This window comes from Sapajus apella, unplaced genomic scaffold (genome assembly GCF_009761245.1).
Source record: "Sapajus apella isolate SASKATOON/1434 unplaced genomic scaffold, GSC_monkey_1.0 scaffold6, whole genome shotgun sequence".
NCBI classification, from domain to species: Eukaryota; Metazoa; Chordata; class Mammalia; order Primates; family Cebidae; genus Sapajus; species Sapajus apella.
In genome coordinates, this window is record NW_022436946.1 from 13561946 (window position 1) to 13583387 (window position 21442).

Below are 21442 nucleotides of genomic sequence, written 5' to 3' on the forward strand. Positions count from 1 at the left end.
TTGAACATATATATGCCAGTGGATCTGTGTCCTGGTGGAGTAGATACTGTCTCGCTTGGAGCTCTTTCTTCTACCTGGTATGTACTTCAGCTGCTTCTCCACTCTCCACTTCACTCTACCTTACTTGTCCTTTAGTTTAAATGTCATTTCCTTGGCTAGGCCTGGTGGCTTATGCCTGTAATCCCAGTGCTTTGGAGGCTGAGGTGGGAGGATGATTTAAGCCCAGGAGCTCAAGAACAGCCCTGGCAACAGAGATCCTATCTCTACAAAAAAATACAAAAATTAGCCAGGTGTGGTGGTGTGTGCCTGTGATCTCAGCTACTTCAGAGGCTGAGGTGAGAGAATCACCTGAGCCCAAGGAGGTTAAGGCTGCAGTGAACCATGGTCATAGCACTATAGCCTGGGCAACAGAGTGAGACCCTGTCTCAAACACACACACAGAAAATTGCCATGTCCCTAAGGATGTTCCCAGACCAAGCTAGTCTCAGATTCTGGGCCCTTTCTTACTCCAGGCAAATTATGTATTAAGTGTTTGCTGAATTGTTTAGTGTTTGTCTCCTCAACTAGACGAAGCTTCCAGAAAGCAATGACTATGTCTATCAGATTCACACTGTGCCCCCAGCACCTATACAGAGTGTAGTATGCACATACTTTCTTTTATTGTGCTTCACAGATACTGCTTTTTTTTTTTTAAATTGAAGGTTTGTGGCAACCCTTTATCAAGCAAGTCTGTTGGCACAATTTTTCCAGCAGCATCTCTGTGTTGTATATTGGGAATTCTTGCAATATTTCAAACTTTTTCATTGTTATTATATCTCATGGTGGTCTGTGATGGGTAATCTTTGATGTTACTATTGTAATTATTTTGGTAAGCTACAAACCATGCCCACAAACATGGGCATGATAGCAAACTTAACAAATATTGTATGTGTGCTGACTGCTCTACCAACCCATCAGTTTCTGTCTCTCTCCCTGTCATCAGGCCTTCCTAATTTTTGAGACATGACAATTTTGAAATGAAGTTAACTCATAACCTTATGGCCTCTAATCTAAGTGCTAAAGTGAAGAATTGCATGTCTCTCACTTTAAATCAAAAGCTAGAAATGAGTAAGCCTAGTGAGGGAAGGCATGTTGAAAGCCTGGATAGGCTGAGAGCTAGGCCTCTTGTGCCAAACAGCCAAGATGTGAATGCAGAGGAAACGTTCTTAAAGGAAGCAAAAAGTGCTACCCTGATGAACACACAAATGATAAGAAAGTGAAACAGCCTGAATGCTGATACGGAGAAGGTCTGAGTGGTCTGGATAGAAGATCAAACCAGCCGCACATTCTCTTAAGCCAAAGCTTAATCCAGAACAAGGCCCCTAACTCTCTCCAATTTTATGAAGGCTGAGAGGTGAGGGAGCTGCAGAAAAAAAAGTTTGGAACTAGCAGAAGATGGTCATGAGGTTCAAGGAAAGAAGCTGTCTCCATAACATAAAAGCACAAGGTGAAGCAGCAAGTGCTGATGGGGAAGCTGCAGCAAGTTACCCAGAAGACCTTGCCAAAGTAATTGATGAAGGTGACTACACTAAATAACAGATTTTCAATGGAGTTAAAACAGCCTTCTATTGAAAGAAGACACTATCTAGGACGTTGATAGCCAGAGAGCCAAAGTCAGTGCCTGGCTTCGAAGGACAGGTTGAATCTCTTGTTAGGGGTTAATGCAGCTGAGTCATTGCAGTCATTGACTTGGAGTTGAAGCCGGTGTTCATTTGCCATTCTGAAAATGCTAAGGCCCTTAAGAATTATGCTAAATCTACTCTTTGTGCGCTCTCTCAGTAGAACAACAAAGCCTGGGTGACAGCGTGTCTGTTTATAGCATGGTATACTGACTATTTTAAGCCCACTGTTGAGACCTACTGCTCAGAAAAAAAGTTTTCTTTCAAAATATTACTGCTCATTGACAATGTACCAAGTCACCCAACAGCTCTCATAGAGATGTACAAGAAGGTTAATGTTGTTTTCTCTCTGTCTCTTTTTTTTTTTTTTTTTTTAAGAATCTCACTGTGTCACCCAGGCTGGAGTGCAGTGATCTCAGCTTATTGCAACCTCTGCCTACCGGGTTCAAGCAATTCTCCTTCCTCAGCCTCCCAAGTAGCTGGGATTATAGGTGTGCACACCACACTTGGCTAACTTTTTGTATTTTTAATGGAGAAAGAGTTTCACCATGTTGGCCAGGCTGGTCTTGAACTCCTGACCTGAAGTGATTCACTTGCCTTGGCCTCCCAAAGTGCTGGGATTATAGGTGTGAACCACCATACCCAGCCACAAGGAGGTTAACGTTGTTTTCATGCCTGCCATCACAACATCCATTTTTGCAGCCCTTGGATCAAAGAATAATTTTGACTTTCAAGTCTTATTACTTAAGAAATATATTTTGTAAAGTTATGGCTGCCATAGACAGTGATTCCTCTGATGGAGATGGGCAAAGAAAATTGAAAACCTTCTGGAAAAGAGTCACCATTGTAGATGCCATTAATAATGTTTGTGATCCACAGAAGGAGGTTGGTGTGCCAAACCCCTATTGACTCCAGTGGGGATGGCACCAGGTTCAAGAGGCTGAAGAAGAGACCCAGAGCCAGCGAATGAGACATAGGTTTTACCGGGAACTTACACACGGATGAGAGAGTCCAGTGGTGGCAGGCTGGGCAAAAGCACCACCACCATTTGCAGAACGAATGCAATTTAAATAACATTTTTACTTAACACACTCCGCCTAGCAATCTCCACCTGGCAAACCTCATTTAACCCAAAACAATGAGCCTTGATCCCCTATGTGGCCCATGTTCCACAGGATGTGTCTGGGGCTCAGTTGTCATAGACAAGGAATGGGTCTCTGAGTTGACCACTTCTGGATTCCTTAGCTCATACTTCTGAATACACATTCAGGTGCCTCTGCCATACAGGGTCATTCTCAGGTAAACTCAAGTCACATTGTCACTGTCAGGTGCGTCTACCATACAAAACTCAAAATATCAACATTAACAGGAGTTTGGAAGCATTGATTCCAACCTTCACCAATGACTTTGAGGGGTTTAAGACTTCAGTAGAGGAAGTAACTGCAGATGTGCCGGAAATGGCAGAGAACTAGAATTAGAAATAGAGCCTGAAGGTGTGACTGAATTGCTGCAATTCCATTATAAAACTTGAACAGATGAGTTTCTTCTTATGGATGAACAAAGTAAGTGGTTTCTTAAGATGGAATCTATTCATGGTGAAGATGCCGTGAACGTTGTTGAAATGACAGCAAAGGATTTGGAATATTACATAAACTTAGTTGATAAAGCAGCACCAGGGTTTGAGAAGATAGAGTCCATTTTTTAAAGAAGTTCTGTAGATGAAATGCTATCAAACAACACCTCATACAACAGAGAAATAAATCTTTCATGAAAGGAAGAGTTCACAGCCTTGGCAAATTTCATTGCTGTCTTATTTTAAGAAATTGCAGCTGGGTGCAGTGGCTCACACTCATAATCCCAGTGCTTTGAGAGACCGAGGCAGGAGGATCACTTGATCCCAGGAATTTGAGACCCAGCCTGGGCAATATAGTGAGACCCTGCCTCTACCAAAAAACAACAACAACAAAAGCTAGCTGGGTGTCGTATCACTAGCCTGTAGTCCTAGCAACTTGAGAGGCTGAGGCAGAAGGATCACTTGAGCCTGAGAGGTCAAGACTGCGGTAACTTGTGGTTATGCCACTGCCCTGCAACCTGGGCAACACAGTGAGACCCCTTCTCAAAAAAAAAAAAAAAAAGAAAGAAAGAAATTGCCACAGCACCCCAACCTTCAGTGACCACCATCTTTATCAGTCAGCAACCATCAACGTGGAAGCAAGACCCTCCACCAGCAAAAAGAGGACAACTCACTAAAGGCTCCGATGATTGTTCGCATTTTTAAGCAATCAAGTATTTTTTAATGAAGTTATGTACATTGTTTTAGGACATGGTGTTGTTGTACTCTTAATAGGCTACAGTGTAATGAAAACATAACTTTGCATGCACTGTGAAACCAAAAATTTTGTGTGATTTGCTTTATTGCAATATTTGCTTTATTGGGGTGGTCTGGAAATAAACCAGCAGTATTCTGAGGTATGCCTTGTTGAGATTTCCTAAATCTTCATTACATGAACAGATATCACAACCTAGATAAAAACTTGACAAGAATACATCCAACAATTTTTTACATTCATAATAGTCTTAGACACTTCGGTATTTAGTTTTTCCACTGAAACAGTTCTCTTTTTCCATTGAGCTGTTCTGTAGAACTTGAAGGAAATTATTTCTAGGTGCTGATTCAAGACCTCTTAGTCCATGGGTGCTAAGCCAGATGGCAGAAGCCCAAATCTGGTTCCTCATGAGATAACTGATTGAAGGCAACACACTAGCTCTGCCGGCCGGAGAATGATGCAGCACAGCTGGGGAGGCAATCTGTCTAGGCTTTTGAACATTCCAGGGTCCAGGACTTTGCTCTGAATCTAGCAAAGGCCTGGAGATACCAGATCAGTCATCACCCTGCCTGGATAATGACAGTGACTTTTGTCTTAATGACCTTTGTCCACTAGCCTTCAGGTAGGGATGACTTGTTTGTTTTCGGCTAGGACATTGGCTTGGAGAGTCTGCAATGGCTTACTTGCATAAAATTCCAGTGCTAGACCATTCCAGAAGCACTTTCTGCCATCATCTTTCCTTGAACTCCCAGAGCTTATTATAAAATGTTCATTTTGAGTTTGTAGTATATCCTCATTACAGTCATGTTTGAAGTATTGTAAGTATTTTCTTTCCTTTTGCACAGTTGAAATTCAGTTATCATGACCATATTAAGTGTAAGCCAGGGAGAACTTATATACACAAATCCTTAGTGATTTAAACTCCCACTGAGCTCTTGACTAGTAGTGTCCCCACCTCCGCTCCACCTGTGCCTCTGTGGATTAGGAAAGATCTTGGAAAGTGAACCAGAGCTGCTGCTAATCTAACAAAGTCCACTGTGTACCTAGCCACACTCCCCCTGGTTCTCCACCTGTTGAATGCATCTCATTAAGCCACCCTCACAAATTTCCTTTTATGCTTTTGTTTTATAATACCATCTCCGCATCTGCCTTTTTTTTTTTTTTTTTTTTTTTGAAGGCCCAGTAAAACAGGTTAAGACAGGTTCTTTGTGGGTAGACAGTTCCTGGTACACACCTTTTATTCAGCGCTGTGAAGATGCAAAGTGGCAACTGAGATGTTAGGATTCAAAACGTCAGCACTCTGGGTTTTCACCCTGGGCTTGCTTGGGGAATCACAATTTCTTTTTATGAATTTGCTACCTCTGATTCTTCTGTGACATACAGTAGAAAATCCTATCCTAATTTTTAATGGTATTGTTCTGAATCCTATAATTTCCCCTTACCCATCTAGTAGTGTAGAATACCGTGACATTAAAATTAGTATGAATTTTGAATGGAACTCCAAACTGACCTCTTATATCAACCAAATTTTCTCACAATCCAACTAATTTCAAAATTATTATCACTCTACTGCCATAAGTTTCAGTGACACACACACATCTACTTTGATGCTGCATGACCTTCACTTGAACTTCATTCAGCCAGCAGTGTAGGTTTATGCTGGGACTTGTTTCCACGCCACCTGTGGTATCATCAACTCAGAAATTCCCCTAGGTATCCACAGACTTCAGATTCCGCAAACAGTGATTTGGTGCCTACCCTATGCTAAATGTCTCCATATGTAGTAGTCTCCCGCTTATCCTTCTAAGAGCCCCAGTGGATGCCAGAAACCTCAGATGGTACTGATCCCTATATGTATATACTATGTTTTTTCTATACATACCTGTGATACAGTTTAATTTATAAATTAGACACAGTAAGAGATTAACAACAATAATAAAATATAATATAGCATACTGTAATAAAAATTATATGAATATGGTCTCTCCCAGAATATGTTGTGGTATTGTACACACCTATTTTCAGACTGTAGTTGACTGTAGGTAACTCAGAATGAAGAAAGCGAAACCAGTGATGGGGTGAACTGCTGTGTGTGAGCTCATCCTCCTACCTGCAGTAACGCTTTATACATTCTGAACCTTCCTCCTCTCCACCACCCCCAGGCTTCTGAGTCCCCTGTGTTCTCACAGTTATGAATCCTCCCCACTCACTGGTGTTTTGTCAAGCCTGGAACTCCTGGGTAACCATTTCAACGATGCACTTGCAGTGATGCCTGGGCCTTCCTTGCAGGCTCAGGTATCCCCTCATAGCCTCCTGTTTCTTTTTTAGGTCTGTTGAATATTACTGGGAGACTCCTAAAAACCAGCTGCTTGGGTCAGTTCCACTTTCTTATTCTCTCACCATCAGCTGAGCCCAATTTGCTGCTGGCCAGTTGTCAAATCACATCCCAGGGGTGCTCACCCCTCTTGTCTACTGTACATCACTCTTTTGCCCAGGCTGGAGTACAGTGGCACGATCTTGGCTCACTTCAACCTCTGCCTCCCAGGTTCAAGCAATTCTCCTGTCTCAGCCTCCCGAGTAGCTGGGACAACAGGCGCATGCCACCACACCCAGCTAATTTTTGTATTCTTAGTAGAGACAGGGTTTTACCATATTGGTCAGGCTGGTCTCAAACTCCTGACCTCAAGTAATCCACCTGCCTCAGCCTCCCAAATTGCTGGGATTAGAGGTGTGGGCCACCGTGTCCCCCAGCCTGTACCTCACTCTTAACATCTAATATTTGCTCTAAGTACTGAGGATGTTTTAAATTAGCTTTCAGGCGGGGCACCATAGCTCATGCCTATAATCCAGTGCTTTGGGAGGCAGAGGCAGAAGGATCTCTTGAGTCCAGGAGTTCAGCACCAGCCTGGACAGCGTCGTGATGGCCCATCTCTGCAAAATTAAAAAATAGTCTTACATGGTGGTGCCTGTATGTATTCCCAGCTAACTCAGGAGGCTGAGGTGAAAGGATTGCTTGAGTATGGGAGATTGAGGCTGCAGTGAGCTGTAATCATGCCACTGCACTCCAACCTGTGCAACAGAATGAGACCCTGTCTCAAAAAACAAACAAACAAACAAAAACAGACTGGGTGCAGTGATACATGCCTGTAATCCTAGCACTTTGGGAGGCCCAGGTGGGAGGATTACTTGAGGCGAAGAGTTTGAAGCCACTGTGGGCAACATAGCAAGACCACATCTTTACAAAAAACTTAAAAACAAAATAAGGAGCTTCTACATCATAATTTACTCTCTTGACTAGAGAGAGAAAATAGACGGAAGGACATATAGCCTGTATTATTCTAATTACAATTCAACAGAAAGGAGAGGAATGAGGAACTTCCGTTTTCTTTTGATATGATTTTGAAGAAGGAAGAGGTTAATGTTTAAAAAGGACTATTGGCCACTGACATTGGATTTCAGTAAATCCTGAGTGTCGACAGTATTGCAGTTATGTGGCTAGTGACATGGTTTTTTGGTGAAGCGTTATGGGGAGAAGTAAATTGAATGCTCCAGCCCCACCTGAGGATTTCTTGGTTATTTATTGTGGGTCATTACAACTACAGATGCTTCATGAGAGAGTTAATATAATTACTGATCTATATCTTTTTACTTTAAGAGAACAAAGTTAAAGAATGAGTCCATTACTATTTCAGGTGATATGTTTAGAAAGCAGAGCTTTATTTCAGGACTTAAATGATATTAAATGGTGTTTTTTTGAATTCCATTCTTCTGACAGTTAATGTCATAATCATTTGTAGTGAAACCTACTTAGTCATTCTCAGTATCCTGGACTTGGTTTCTTCCAAGATTAGATACACTTTAATGAGTAGGTTAATTTTCTATTTCAGTTTGTCTCTAGTGTATTTGATCTTCAAACTTGACTGTGATATTTTAGTGTGAACATTAAAACAAAAAATAAATGAGAAAACCATCCTGGATTGCAACTGATGGTTCATCCTGGACCAGTCTACAGTATTTAGCATTATCATTTCTTTCTTGGGGCCCTGAGACTTAGCATTCATGAGACTTAGAAGTTGACTGAGGAGAAGCAGGTACCCTGTATGAAGCCATAGTAGATATATCACATCAACAGAAAGCTTGGAACAGTTAGGCTCACAAAAAGTTTGGTGCCCAAATTCAGGATGCTTGATCTCTGATAAGTTAATATTTGATAAAAAATTAATTTCCTTATCCTGAGGCTGAGAATAATAGTGATGCTTCAGGACTGATAATGATGTGACAAGTCTTTGTTACTGTGGTCTCTGATGACAACCAAATTTTCTTTTCTTTCTCTTTTTTTTGAGATAGTGTTGCCCTGGTTGGAGAACAGTGGTGTGATCTTGGCTCACTGCAGACTCCACCTCCCCAGGCTCAAGTGATCCTCCTACCGCAGACTCCCACGTAGCTGAGAGTACTTGCACGTGCTACCATGCCCAGCTAATTTTTGTATCTTTGTAGAGACAGGGTTTCACCATGTTGCCCATGCTGGTCTCAAACTCCTGAAGCAATTCACCTGCCTCAGCCTCCCAAAGTGCTGGCATTACAGACTTTCACCACTGCACCCACCCTGAAAACCAAATTTTCTAACAGACAAAATGGGCAAGTTAGATTCTAATGTACTAGGAATAGCTCTGAAATTTTAAATTGGGGATGTGTGTCAAATAATATGTAGAATCGAGGGAGCTCGCAGTGTGTCGTGGTGTCTTGGAGGCCATATGGGGTAGGAGTTAAAACTTGGACTCTGGAGCCAATCCAGAGCCCATTTGTACCTCCTCCTAAATGTGTGCTTTAGGAGGTACTTACAACTTCTGTGCCTCACTTGCTTTATCCATAAATCAGGGCAGGTAGTGAAACCTCTCTCACAGGGTTAGTAAGGATTAGGTGAAATCATAACTAAAATGTGCCTGTAACTGTGCCTAATCAGGTACTATTCAGGCAGCCTGTAAATGGTATCGAATGTTATTAATATTTGGAAAGTTTTCTTAGTTCAATGGCTTTATCTTAGTAGTTTTAAGAAACCAGCATTTTGTTAAGATGTCTAAATTTTGTTTTTTTAAAAAAATGTTTTTTCTTAAATTAAAAAAAAAAGAATTATTTAAAAAATAAAATTTGTTTTTTTCTTTTTTGGGGAATCTTCTGGAAGGATGTCTAAATTTTGGAAGACTTGAAACAAGTTAAAAGAAATGTGTGTCTGGTCTGTGAGAAAATTGAAAGCAGTAACTCTGGCTTTAGGCAGATTGCTACCCTGCTTCCTGTCCTTCTCTCCTGTTTTCTGGATCTTCTTGGCCTCCAGGAGTCCAGAGAGAGAACTGTGGGATTCGAAGACTCATTAGAGTCACGTAAGGTATCCTTTAAGCCCTCCATTGAGATTGACCCCCACTTAAGTACATTTCAGCTCAAAATGCTGCCTTACCCCACTTTTCTGGGGGGGGGCAGGATTACTTTTCTTGTAGCCCCTCTTAAAATAAAACTTCAGACAAGTTAAATTTGATGAAGTTTAATTGAGCAAAAAAAAGAGAATTTGCGAATCAGGCAGCCTCCAGAATCACAGCAGATTCGGAGACTCCAGGGGAGCCTTGTGGTCAGAACAAATTTATAGACAAAAAGGGTAAAATGATGTACAGGAATCAGAAGTGAGGTACAGAAACAGTGAGATTGGTTACAGCTTGGTGTTTGCCTTATTTAAATTCAGTTTGAACACTCAGCAGTTTATGAGTGGTTGAAGTATGGCCGCAGGGATTGGCCAACACTCCGCTGTTGTTACAGGTGCATGCTACTAAGTTAGGTTTTCAGTTTTGTCTGCCTGTTAAGCTAGGTTGCAGTTTGTCTACGAAGACTCAAATATAGAAGTACGAAGTGTTCAGGCCGTAGTTTGCTTTAACACCCCCCTCAAGCTTCATTCCTTTTTTGGAGGTGAAAGGAATTTATCCAATATTCTTGCACCTCAGTGAAGGAAACCTTTCCAATAAAAAGGAGTCTGTTGACCTGTGTAGGCGGGACCAATTCCAGTATCAGCCAGGGCCAACTCCCAGTACTGAGGCTGGAAAGGCAGATGCCCCCTGCTAAATAATCTTTTATTGAGTCGAGAAATTTCCCAAAGCTTATAAACCTTAAAATATTCTGAATTCTGTACAATTGTGAATTCTGTCCTCTTAAAAATTCCGGAACCAATGCCTTTCCCTTTCCCTCCCCACATTTCCCTTTCCTACAGGTGACCCTCAAGTGTGGCTTGTGTAAAGTATTATTAATTCCAGTTATTGAGTGACCTCTTCTTTCTCAGTGAAACCTAATACCATCCACAGAAATAATTATGCGTGTCTTTAGGTAAGGATTAACTTGCTACAAGTTTTCTTTGATTACCACAGTCATCTTATGTATATTCAATTCTCCTTATTTGATGTTCCATAGTGGCAAGATGTGTTGAATTGAGGTGATACTGTTAAAAAAAAAGGTTTTCTGGAAGAACGTAAATTGGCATTTACTCTTAGGAATTTTCTCTAACATTATATTCAATTAAAAACACAGATTTTTTGTTGCTAATTTGACGAACAACAAAGAAATTTCTCAAGGCTCAAGTAAGTTATTAAACCTTTTTACCAATCACTTTGCTTTTGTCACATAAGCATGTTTATAAAGGTTTTCTGAAGGAAAAGATTATATCAACATACACTTCATAGGCAATGTCTAATGGTATTTTTCCCCACAGTGGAAAAGATATTGTGGTTACATGGACTACATTTAAAGTTCCTTAATTTTTCCTACTTGCCAGTTACAAGTCCTATATGAGAATTATTAAATTTTTCTTTTTTTCAAATTTTAAGTTCAAGGGTACATGTGCAGGTTTGCTATAGAGGTAAACTTGTGTCATGGAGGTTTGTACAGCTTATTTCATCACCCAGGAATTAAGCCTGGTGTTCATTAGTTATGTTTCCTGATCCTCTCCCTCCTCTGGTAGGCCCCAGTATCTTGCTTTTCCTTTCGATGTGTCAATGTGTTCTCATTATTTGTCTTCTACTTCTGACTTTTTATAACTTGAAAATAACCTCAGATGCCTAGTAATTGTCTAACTATAGCAAATATTTTTTACTAGAACTTATCTTTGACAGTCACTTTTATAATAGTATTGTGAGCCAAATAGTACATTTCCATCAGACACACAAAACTAGGGACACTAAAATGAGAACATTATGGCTAATGTTCATCTCTCTCCCCCTTCCTTTCCCTGTTTGCCCTCTCAGGGAGATAATAGTACCTTTGCAGTCAATTTCTATAGTTTTACTACATAACGTAGAAATGTAATGTGTAATTGAGTTCTTAAAACAGTGTTCAGAAAGATACTACTTTATGACTTGCCAACCCAGCTTATTTCACTTTATACCTTGTTGTAAGATTATATACCTTTCTCAGTCCTTTATTTTATCATCTGTTTGTCCCTAAAAAGTAGAACTCCTGAGGTCAGGAGTTTGAGACCAGACTGACCAACATGGCGAAACCCCATCTCTTCTAAAAATAGAAAAAATTAGCTGGGCGTGGTGGCACATGCCTGTAATCTCAGCTACTCGGGAGGCTGGGCATGAGAATCGCTTGAATCCGGGAGGCAGAGGTTGCAGTGAGCTGAGACTGTGCCACTGCACTCCAGCCTGGATGACAGAATGAAACTGTGTCTAAAAATAAAGATAAAAATCAATATTATATATTAAAAGCTATATTTATGGGAAATGGCCCGGGAGCAGTGGCTCATGCCTGTAATTCCGGCACTTTGAGAGGCCAAGGCGGGTAAATCGCTTGAGGCCAGTAGTTTGAGACTAGCCTGGCCGAGATGGCGAAACCCCATGTCTACTAAAAATACAAAAATTTGCCATGGTGGCACACACATGTAATGTCAGGAGGTTGAGGCAAGAGAATTGCCAAAACTCAGGACATAAGGTTGCAGTGAGCCAGGATTGCGCCACTGTACTCCAACCTGGGTGACAGAGTGAGGCTCTGCCTCAAAAAAAAAAAAAAGTAAAAAATACATATATATCCACATACATATATATATTTATGGGAAATACAAATGATCGTGGCTAATGTCGTTGTTTCCTGTGTATCCTTTCGTGGTTTCGTCTCCTTCCATCTCTCTCCCCATTTCCCTATTTCCCTTCCCAGGGAGATAATATGTACCCTTGCAACCCATTTCTGTAATTTTACTGCATGCATATATCTATAAATAATACATCATTTGTTGTTTAAAGTGACATAAATTATGTTATATTAACATATCAGTTTGCCATTTGTACTCCCCCTACTCAAGTTTTAAAATACCCATCCTAAGTGATAAATACAGTTTAAGTGCTGCCTAGAATTCTGTAGTGTGACTTTACTGCAGTTTATTTACTATTCCCAATTGATGAATGGAGAAGTTGATTGAAGTTTTGTTTTTTCATTTTGTTGCTACGACAAATCGGCGCTGTGGTAACTTCTTATAGTCTTCTTTTTTAGCATATGTGCAAACATGTATTCCTAGAAGTGGTATGTGCAATGCGTTTTCACATGTCAAACTGCCTTCTGAAATAGTTTTATCAGCATACTTCCGCCTGCAGCTCATGGCAGTCCCAATTTCCCCAAACTCACTTCCACTTGATTTAGTAAGACACTTTGATTTTTGAGAATTGGATGGCTATAAAATAGTATTTAGTTTTAATTGCAAAACTAAACATTGGTTAATGTAGATTTTTTTAAATAACGGAAAGGACAGCACCATTTAGCCATTTAGGTGGTTTTTTTCCACCTTAGAGGAAGGCAAGAGAAACTGCTGCATCAATCATCTGGTATAAAGCTAATTGTTTTTGTAAGGTATGCCGAGTCGCTTGGGGAAGAAACAGACGGTACCAGCACTGTGCGGATCTATGGGAAGGGCAATTATCATCTCCATTGACGTGGCAGGTCAGGGTTACAGCCAGGTTTCAGTTTCTTCTTCTTTCTCCCACCCCTCTTCTCTTTTTTCCCCTAAGAAATCCTTGTTCACACAGATTCTTCTTTTGGAACTGCATTGAGTTTACAGACCTGGGTTTTTGGTTTTCTCTTCTTGCTTCACTTCCTTTTGGTCATTCAGCATCAATACTATTGGGTGGGCAGAGAAAAAGCAAAGTACATAAAAAGTTTGCCGCCTTCTTTTAGAATAAAGGAGGGAAAGGGAGAAGGCAGCATTTGGGGAAGATTTCTGCAGAGAGCGCGTGTTGAAAACGTTGCTTAAGATCAGATTTGGTAATTATTTGCAGGCTTCCATTATTCATGCAGTCCTTAGGCCTGATTAGCATTTGTAAAGTATAAACTACACATGCAAGGCATTAGCATGAATAATTAAAAGGTAGGGAGTTAGCTATCCATGACTGTGGGTTTTCTTTTATTATTGTAGAGGCTATTTCAGTTAACAAGAGGAAGCTTAGACTTGCAGACTGCTGGTCTGGCAACCTCAATTTTGCTTTCAGCTCAGCCACATATCATGATGCATTGTATGGCTGCCTTATTTTCCTGGAAAAAGAAAGTTACTTTGCTGGGAAAAAAAAAAAAAAATCAGTATTCTGTGTACTCTAATAAGGGTACAATCTGAATTCCTGGGAGGAGAGCTCTACTTAGAGTAATCATATATCAAACTAAATGTAATTATTATTGTACTTATAATTTAAAAATACCTTGGTCATTGTTACAACCCATCAATTCAGGACCCATCAGCCCCTACAAAATATCACTCCCCAAATTTTGAGCATTTCCCAGGGGTATTTGAAGTGCTCACAAACCTTCCCGCTGGTGCTGTGTGCCACTCCACTACTTATGCCGTGCAGTTGTTTCCCATACTGGGGTTCCACAAGTCACTCCTTGTGCAGGCCCTTAATGGCTGTGCTAACAAAAGAGAGTTTCTAATTCAGGTAAATCTCGAAAATATATTTCACTACTTTTGAACTTGTAAGAGCATTTAATATTGTATTATGAATCACCAGGAAAGAAATGTAGTATACTTCTCTGGCCAGGAAATTAGTCTGTGTGGGTTGTCTGTATGTGTATACCACTTTAGGAAATTATGTAGCATGTGTATGTGTTTGCGTGTGCACACACAGAACACTTCTTAAGAGATTCTTCATTTTCCCCTCCATGATACCAAACTTGCGAGCTGGGTCTGTTGTTGCAAATGGTTGAATTACACTTTTAAAATGGCTTCTGGCAGATTCCTTTATAAGCCCTGGTGTATCTGATTTTTTCTTAAAGTCAGAATTGGACCCCTGCTACATAACAGAAATCTACAAATCTAACTTGGCTGTTAGTGAAAAATGCACAAAAAGTCATCTCAGCATTTTCTGCATCTTGGTTTGGAATCCAGTGGCAAATACTACTACCTCTGTGAATGCCAGGCTCTGGTCCATGAAGCTATAGCTGCCTATGGCCCTCTGAATTCACAGGAGGAACCTTCCCTTATTCTGCAGCCTCACACCCGGACTATGATCCTCCCTTCCTACTCCAGATGTGCCAGTGAGTAGAGGAGAAGGGATTACTTGTGATGGGAACTTAATTGCTTCAACTGGAGCTTTATCCGAGAGTGGCATGTGAGCAAACCGATGGTGGACCTGTTTATTTTCTCTGTTCTGGAAGGATAGATGCGAGGAAAGTTGTCATGCTGTGATCTGATCATTGTGTGACTTATGTTTGACATATGCAATATATCGTAAGAGACATCTGGGCATAAAAATTGGATAAATAACTGGGGTATAATAAATGATAAATAAATGAGACAGGAGAGGAAAGGAAGATCTGAAAAAGTTTCCATTTCCAGCTTTATAATTTTTAGTAAGAGAAATGAGAACCGCTGTCATGAATGGAGCACTTACTGTGAGAGCCCTGAGGGGTACTTTTCCATGTGTTCTCTTAAGGGTGGTATTTACCCTATTTACAAAGTGTAATACGTAAACCCCAGGGTGAAGTAACTAGCCAGAAATACGCACAGCTAGCAAATGGTGGAGCAGCATTTAGGCCCCTCTTTCTGACTCCAAGCCATCTGCTGGCCCTGTGATAAGAATATAAGAACTGGAAGGGAAGCAAATGCTTTTCATTCCCAACCTTCAGCTCACAGTGAGGGAACAGACTGACGGTCTGTTGCCTGAAACTTCAGAGTGACTGGTCACTGTTCTGCTTCTCTGGCACTGAATTAGTGTGAATTAAAATAAATTGTCAGATGTGGCAAACTATTTCAACATGGAAGAGAATAATGGAAACATTTCAGGTTTTCAGTTCCACTTTGGAAATAATATTCTTTATTTTTCTTTTCTCAAAAGGCATATGTGATTATATGTTTAGAGAGGTTGTAAAACATGAAATATATATTGAAATGAGGGTAACACAATAAGATTTTTGGAAAACTCCTGTTGACATGTGGATGTATTTTTTTCAGTTTTTTTTTTCCTGTGCATTTTCCCAATGATTTGGAAATTAGAGGCTCTGCTTTAAAATCTACTGATAGTTATACTATTGAAGACTTTTCCCCAAATAATCTTAGATTACCTGGCAGTGACAAAAAAAATTTTATTTTGGTTTGTAATAGATGAGCTTTTTCCTCTTCTTAAAAGAAAAAAATTAGAGAAATAAGACCTGGAGTATGGGATTACTCATAAATCAAAGCAGATGTTGAAATACCTGATTTTTAAGAAGCTGTTAGAAGTTGCTTTTTCCCACTCAAACCCCTTTGGGAGCCAGGTAGAAGCACTTAGTGTAACCGCAGTACAACACTTTGCTACATCAATGCCTACATTTAGAGGAAGATGGTGTGTCTATGTTATTACAAAAACTGAAAAGAATTTGATTTAAAGTTACTTCCAAAGTGATTCAAGATCAGTGAAAAGATTTTTACTAAACTTAAGGCAGTTCTAGGCAACAGCTAGACAGATCCTCCATAAGTATACAAGTGCACCTAAATGTTGAGATTGATTGAAAAACAAGTTAAATATTAACAGTATGTTCCATAAAGAAGGAATTGAGAAGGGAAATTCCATTTGAAGAATCAACATAGAGATTGTGAGCAACAGTTTTCCTGGGCTGGGATGCCAATGAAAACTGTAGAATTTGGAATTTTTATCGGGATAATTGTTTAGAATAATTGACAGTATTTACTGAATACTTGCTATGTGCCAGGTGCTTTGCACAGATAATTGTAATCCTCACAATAATCAGATGATAGATAAAGGCAGCTACTATAATTTCTTCTATATATGACTAAATTGAGACTCAGGTTAAGTAACTTGCTCAGGATCACACAGCTAGGAAGTGCTGGAATGAAACAGAATACAGATCTGTCTGACTCAAAAGTCCACTCTACCCTTTTTTTTTGTTTTGAGAAAGGGACTCCCTCTGTCACCCAGACTGGAGTGCAGTGGTGTGATTGTGGCTCACTACCACCTTGACCTCCCAGGCTCAAGCAATTCTCCCACTTCAGCCACCTGAGTAGCTAGGACTCCAGGCACACGCCACCATACCCAGCTCATTTTAATTTTTGTAGGGATGAGATCTCTCTTTGTTGGCAAGGCTGATCTTGAACTCCTGGACTCAAGCAATCCTCCTGCCTGGGCCTCCCAAAGTGCTGGGATTACAGCTGTGAGCCAACTGCACCTGGCCATTCAGGGTTTTTTAAAACTATAAAAGTGTTGTAGAAACAAAACACAGAGAAGAATGTATGACATACTTGTGGTCCAGAAGCCTAAAGTATTTACTCTCTGGCCCTTTATAGATTACACTTGTTGACCCCTGTCTTAGTGCTTTCTCTGTCTGGGGAGATAAGTAGTGGAGTGATCAAGGGTATCAGCTGTGGAATCGGAGGGCTCTGCATTGGCTTCAGGCTGTTACTGTCATCAGCTGTGTAACTAGTCACATTACATAACCTCTGAGCCTTTTTTTTTTCTCAAACCCTGTAAAATGGTGATAACAATAGTACTTACCTTGGTGTTATCGGATGAAACCCCATATTGGTTAGGATTGTAAACAGTAAATGAAATTATTGGCACATGTAAATGATGTGTACAAAGGAGGTGGGTGAATTTTCTTTCTCTTTGGTAGTGAAGGAGTCACAGAGCCTCAGGGCTGCTGGCCCAAAGAGGAGGCCAGAGTTAAGAAATCTCAAAGAGGCCAGGCGGTGTGGCTCACGCCTGTCATCCCAGCACTTTGGGAGGCCGAGGCAGGAGGATCACCTGAGGCCAGGAGTTCAAGACCAGCCTGGCCAACAGGGTGAAACCCCATCTCTACTAATAATACAAAAATTAGCAAGGCAAGGCAGAGCACACTTGTAATCCCAGCTACCTGGGAGGCTGAGGCATGAGAATTGCTTGAACCCAGGAGGCAGAGGTTGCAGTGAGCTGAGATCACGCCACTGCACTCCAGCCTGGGTGACAGAATGAAACTGTGTCTCAAAAAAAAAAGAAAAAAAACTCAGAGAAATGGAGCCAGCATCCTGATGACTTCCTGAATTTTTAGGTCAAACTGAAGCCTTTTCTACTTTTGGGCCTTTTGGTTGTGAATGCTTAGAAATCTGTTATTTAAGTCAGCTTCGTTGGGTGTTCCATATATATATATATACACACACACATACATGCATTACCATATAGGTACAACTGCCCAAGCCAGCTGTGACCAAATGGCTTGTGGGATCTCTTAGCTCACATGGTCGTTCTTCTCCTCCATCTTCCATCTTTTCCCTCTTAGCTGATGTTGGGACTCTACTTTTCATCTCCCTCTAACCACCAAACATTCTCAGTCCCTTTCCTCTGCACAGATTAGCATGTTCATTTAGATACAGGTGCATGTAAATACCTGAGACTCAACTCACAGAGACTTCTGGTTTTCATTTCATTCTAGAACCAGGGTCTACACTATGTTGTCCAAAGTCAGTTGGAAAGAAAAGTGCATAAATTTGTGACTGTTGTTCTTTCATCTCCGTTCCTATCCATGAAGCAGGCAGGTCCTCATGTTCCCAGTGTCCTCAGTTACTTGTGCTACTCTATGTACGGGCCCTGTTCTCTCTACTCCCATCCTGTCCCCATGCTGATGATGAACACCACAGCTTTTAAGTGTTCCTCTAAAAAACAGATGGATTTAACTTTAGAGTATGCAAATCTAAATATAGGATTCTTTCTTTGTATCTGAAGAGGGATCCCCTAAAACTTTTGGGGCCCACAAATTATATATTAAGTATCTGTCCTAATGTGCATTTTTCTGGGGCAAAGTTCTATAGCTTTCATCATCTTCTCATAAGGACACATGACCTAAGAAAAGGATAAAGTCTCTCACCTTTGTCAATTGAGAAAAATGACAAGTCTCTATCATTTTAGGAGGTTTATTTGCCAAAGTTAAGAACATGTGCTTAGGAATCAGGCCTATGCCTTTCTCCAAAGATGATTTTGAGGGCTCCAAATTTAAAGGGGAAAGGGTGAGATATTGAGAAGTACACAATTTTTCATGTAAGAGGCAGGTAGGGAAAAACAGTCATTTATGCCTTTGGCTCAATGACTCTGCATTTTTTTAACATAAGATGACATAGACATGGGGCAGAGGAAAAATGCAGGGGTCTGCATTTTACGTAAGATAACATAGACAAAATGAGGCGGGGAACAATCAGATTGCCAGGCTTCAGGTGGTGCGGGGAGGTGGCTGCACCTGTAAAAAGATAAGCTACAATTTACATTGCCATGGTGAAATTTTAATAGAAACACCTTGGAGTAAAGATCTTGCAGCTCACTAGGAATTTTCTTGTGGGCAAAAATATTGGGGAGTCGGGTAGCTTTTTATCTAGTAGCCATCTTATTTAGGAACCAAAAATAGGGAAGCAGGTTTGCATGACCCAGTTCCCATCTTGCCTTTTCACTTTGGCTTAATGAGTGTAGGATCCCAAGATTTAATTTCCTTTTACACCTTATAGGGCCTTGGTGAAAAAGTGAAAGGGTGAAAGGAGGCAGGAGAAAAAAACTTTATAACCTCTTTCACTATATTACCTGGCAGGGTACCCCCTCCCAGATGTTTAGTAAAGGGCATGAAGATAAGTAAGAGGCCAGGAAGAGAAGAAACTTTTGTTCAGATGAAACCCACAGTAGCAGCAGAGAGTGAATGAAGCCAGTGCCTGAGAGAAGGAAATGAAGGGCACATGAGCAAGTACCTTCTATGTACCACAGCTTGGGCTACGTGCTGTAATTTTTTATTTAATTCTTTCCAACATTTATTGATGTGATAGGAAGCACTCAGGCTTTGAGAAATAGCTAGACCCAGATTTGAAATCTGGTTCATTATTTTCCTCTGAGATCCAACTTGCCTATAACCTCTGAAACCCAGTTTTTGACGATTTGAAAATGAGGTTAAGACCACTTACCAAATCGAAGGTTGAGATTATTAATGGAAATTTTAGGCATGCAGCAAATAATATCAAATATATTATTATCATATTTCAGAGAAGGTAAGATTGACACTTCGAAGCTGATTAGAAAACCAGGAATAGGGGCTGGCCCTGAGGTGGGTTCTCAGGGTCTACTTAGCCAAGAGTTTAGCTCCAGTGGTTCCACAGTCCTTTTGTTTTTAGAGTTGGCTTTCTCTTCTTGCGCCCGAGGTTCTGACAGCCATCCCTGTTGCTTTGGAGTTAGGGGAAGCTCTGTCCTCAAACAGCAAGAGAGAGAGATGTTTCTGGCAGCTCCCACTGAAACTCTGGCCCAGGTAAATATCGCTGTATGATGGCACAGAAGGCAGTACTTTACAGTATAGGTTAGGTTATGGATGAAATGGGCTTTATTTTATTCATTTATTTTTTTAAGATGGAGTCTTGCCCTGTCACCCAGGCTGGAGTACAGTGGTGCGATCTCTGCTCACTGCAGCCTCTGCCTTCCGGGCTTAAGCAGTTCCCCTGCCTCAGCCTCCCGAGTAGCTGAAATTACAGGCATGTGCCACCACTCCCAGCTAAATTTTTTTGAATTTTTAGTAGAGACAGGGTCTCATGATGTTGGCCAGGCTGGTTTCCAACTCCTGACCTCAAGTGATCCACTGCCTCAGCCTCTCAAAGTTCTGGTATTACAGGCCTGAGCCACTGCACCCAGCCTCAAATGGGCTTTAATGGGTCAGCCTAGGAGCCAGGTTAACATACGTAATATTGTTTCTGTTGGGGAAATATTTTTAAATGCCAGTTAAATGCCATGTTCGCATGTCAGGGACTATCAATACTGGTATGTATGCATGTATAATGGTATATGAAAATTAATAAGATCTTGAGGAAGAGGATCTTAAGTAAAAAGATAGAGACCCAGAGAAACGTGACATCGACAAATGTTACCACTGTTTCCCATTGTTTATCGAGTGTTAACTGCAGGTTGTTTTCACATGAAGCTCATCCTACCCATTTATTAGTTATATGACATAAAAGAATGAGGAACATGAAAGGATGCTTAATTGTCTGTCCTTTTATGACAAGGCGTTTCTTCTTTTCCAACCACAGGAGCTGCTACTAAGAGGAAGCTTAAACAGTATCCCCCAGTAGATATATATATATATATATATATATACATCTTTTTTTTTTTTTTTGACTGAGTCTCACTCCACCTCCCGGCTGGAGTGCTGTGGCGTGATCTTGGTTCGTTCACTGCAACCTCCGCCTCCTGGGTTCCAGCGATTCTCCTGCCTCAGCCTCCCGAGTACCTGGGACTACAGGCATGTGCCACCACGCCCAGCTAATTTTTGTATTTTTAGTAGAGATGGGGTTTCACCGTGTTGGCCAGGATTGTCTTGATCTCTTGACCTTGTGATCCGCCTTCCTTGGCCTCCCAAAGTGCTAGGATTATAGGCATCAGCCACCACGCCTGGCCAATATATTTTCTTCCCCTGGGGGAAAATACCTAACTTTTTTTGCAAATCATTAATTTCCCTTTGCCCCTACCCTGGGATAGAAAGAGATGGGTCCAGTATATTCATATGGCAAAAGTATATCTGTCAATAACATAACATACGGTTTAGGGATGTAAGTTATGCCCTTTATAATTTGTAGCATAAGAAACATCCTGTTATAACTTATTTTAATTGTTCCACAGACTGGAACATTCCTTACCAGTTAAGCCCTCCTTGAGCCTTTATTTTGAGGGGACTCTCAGCTTTCTTATCAATATCTCTTTTCCAGTACTTAATTTTTTTTCATTTTGATATGTATAAATAAAATTCAAGAGAAAAATTCAAGACCTGTGATCCTTAATGATAACCATAATGTAAACTTGAAAACGTTGTTTTCCTAGAAAAATCTATAGATTTTGTTGTTATCTATAGACTCTGTCCAAAGGCGTATCCTTTTTCACATTGAAGACATGTGGACCTATAGAAATCCCAGAATCCCAGTAAAGAAAACCTTTCCAAGAAAGATTAATATTGCTATCAGGAATA

At 40.6% G+C, this 21442-nt stretch overlaps 1 protein-coding gene and 1 long non-coding RNA gene across 19 annotated transcripts in view; both read left to right on the forward strand.

The window, feature by feature from the left end:
• MAP7 (microtubule associated protein 7) overlaps window positions 1-21442 on the forward strand; it is a 199708-nt gene that overhangs the window by 33682 nt on the left and 144584 nt on the right. The gene's annotated exons all lie outside the window — the stretch shown is intronic.
• Window positions 448-3281, forward strand: LOC116549246. The gene is made up of 2 exons (XR_004267768.1): window positions 448-1989; window positions 2315-3281. It is a non-coding gene; the product is annotated as an uncharacterized LOC116549246 (long non-coding RNA).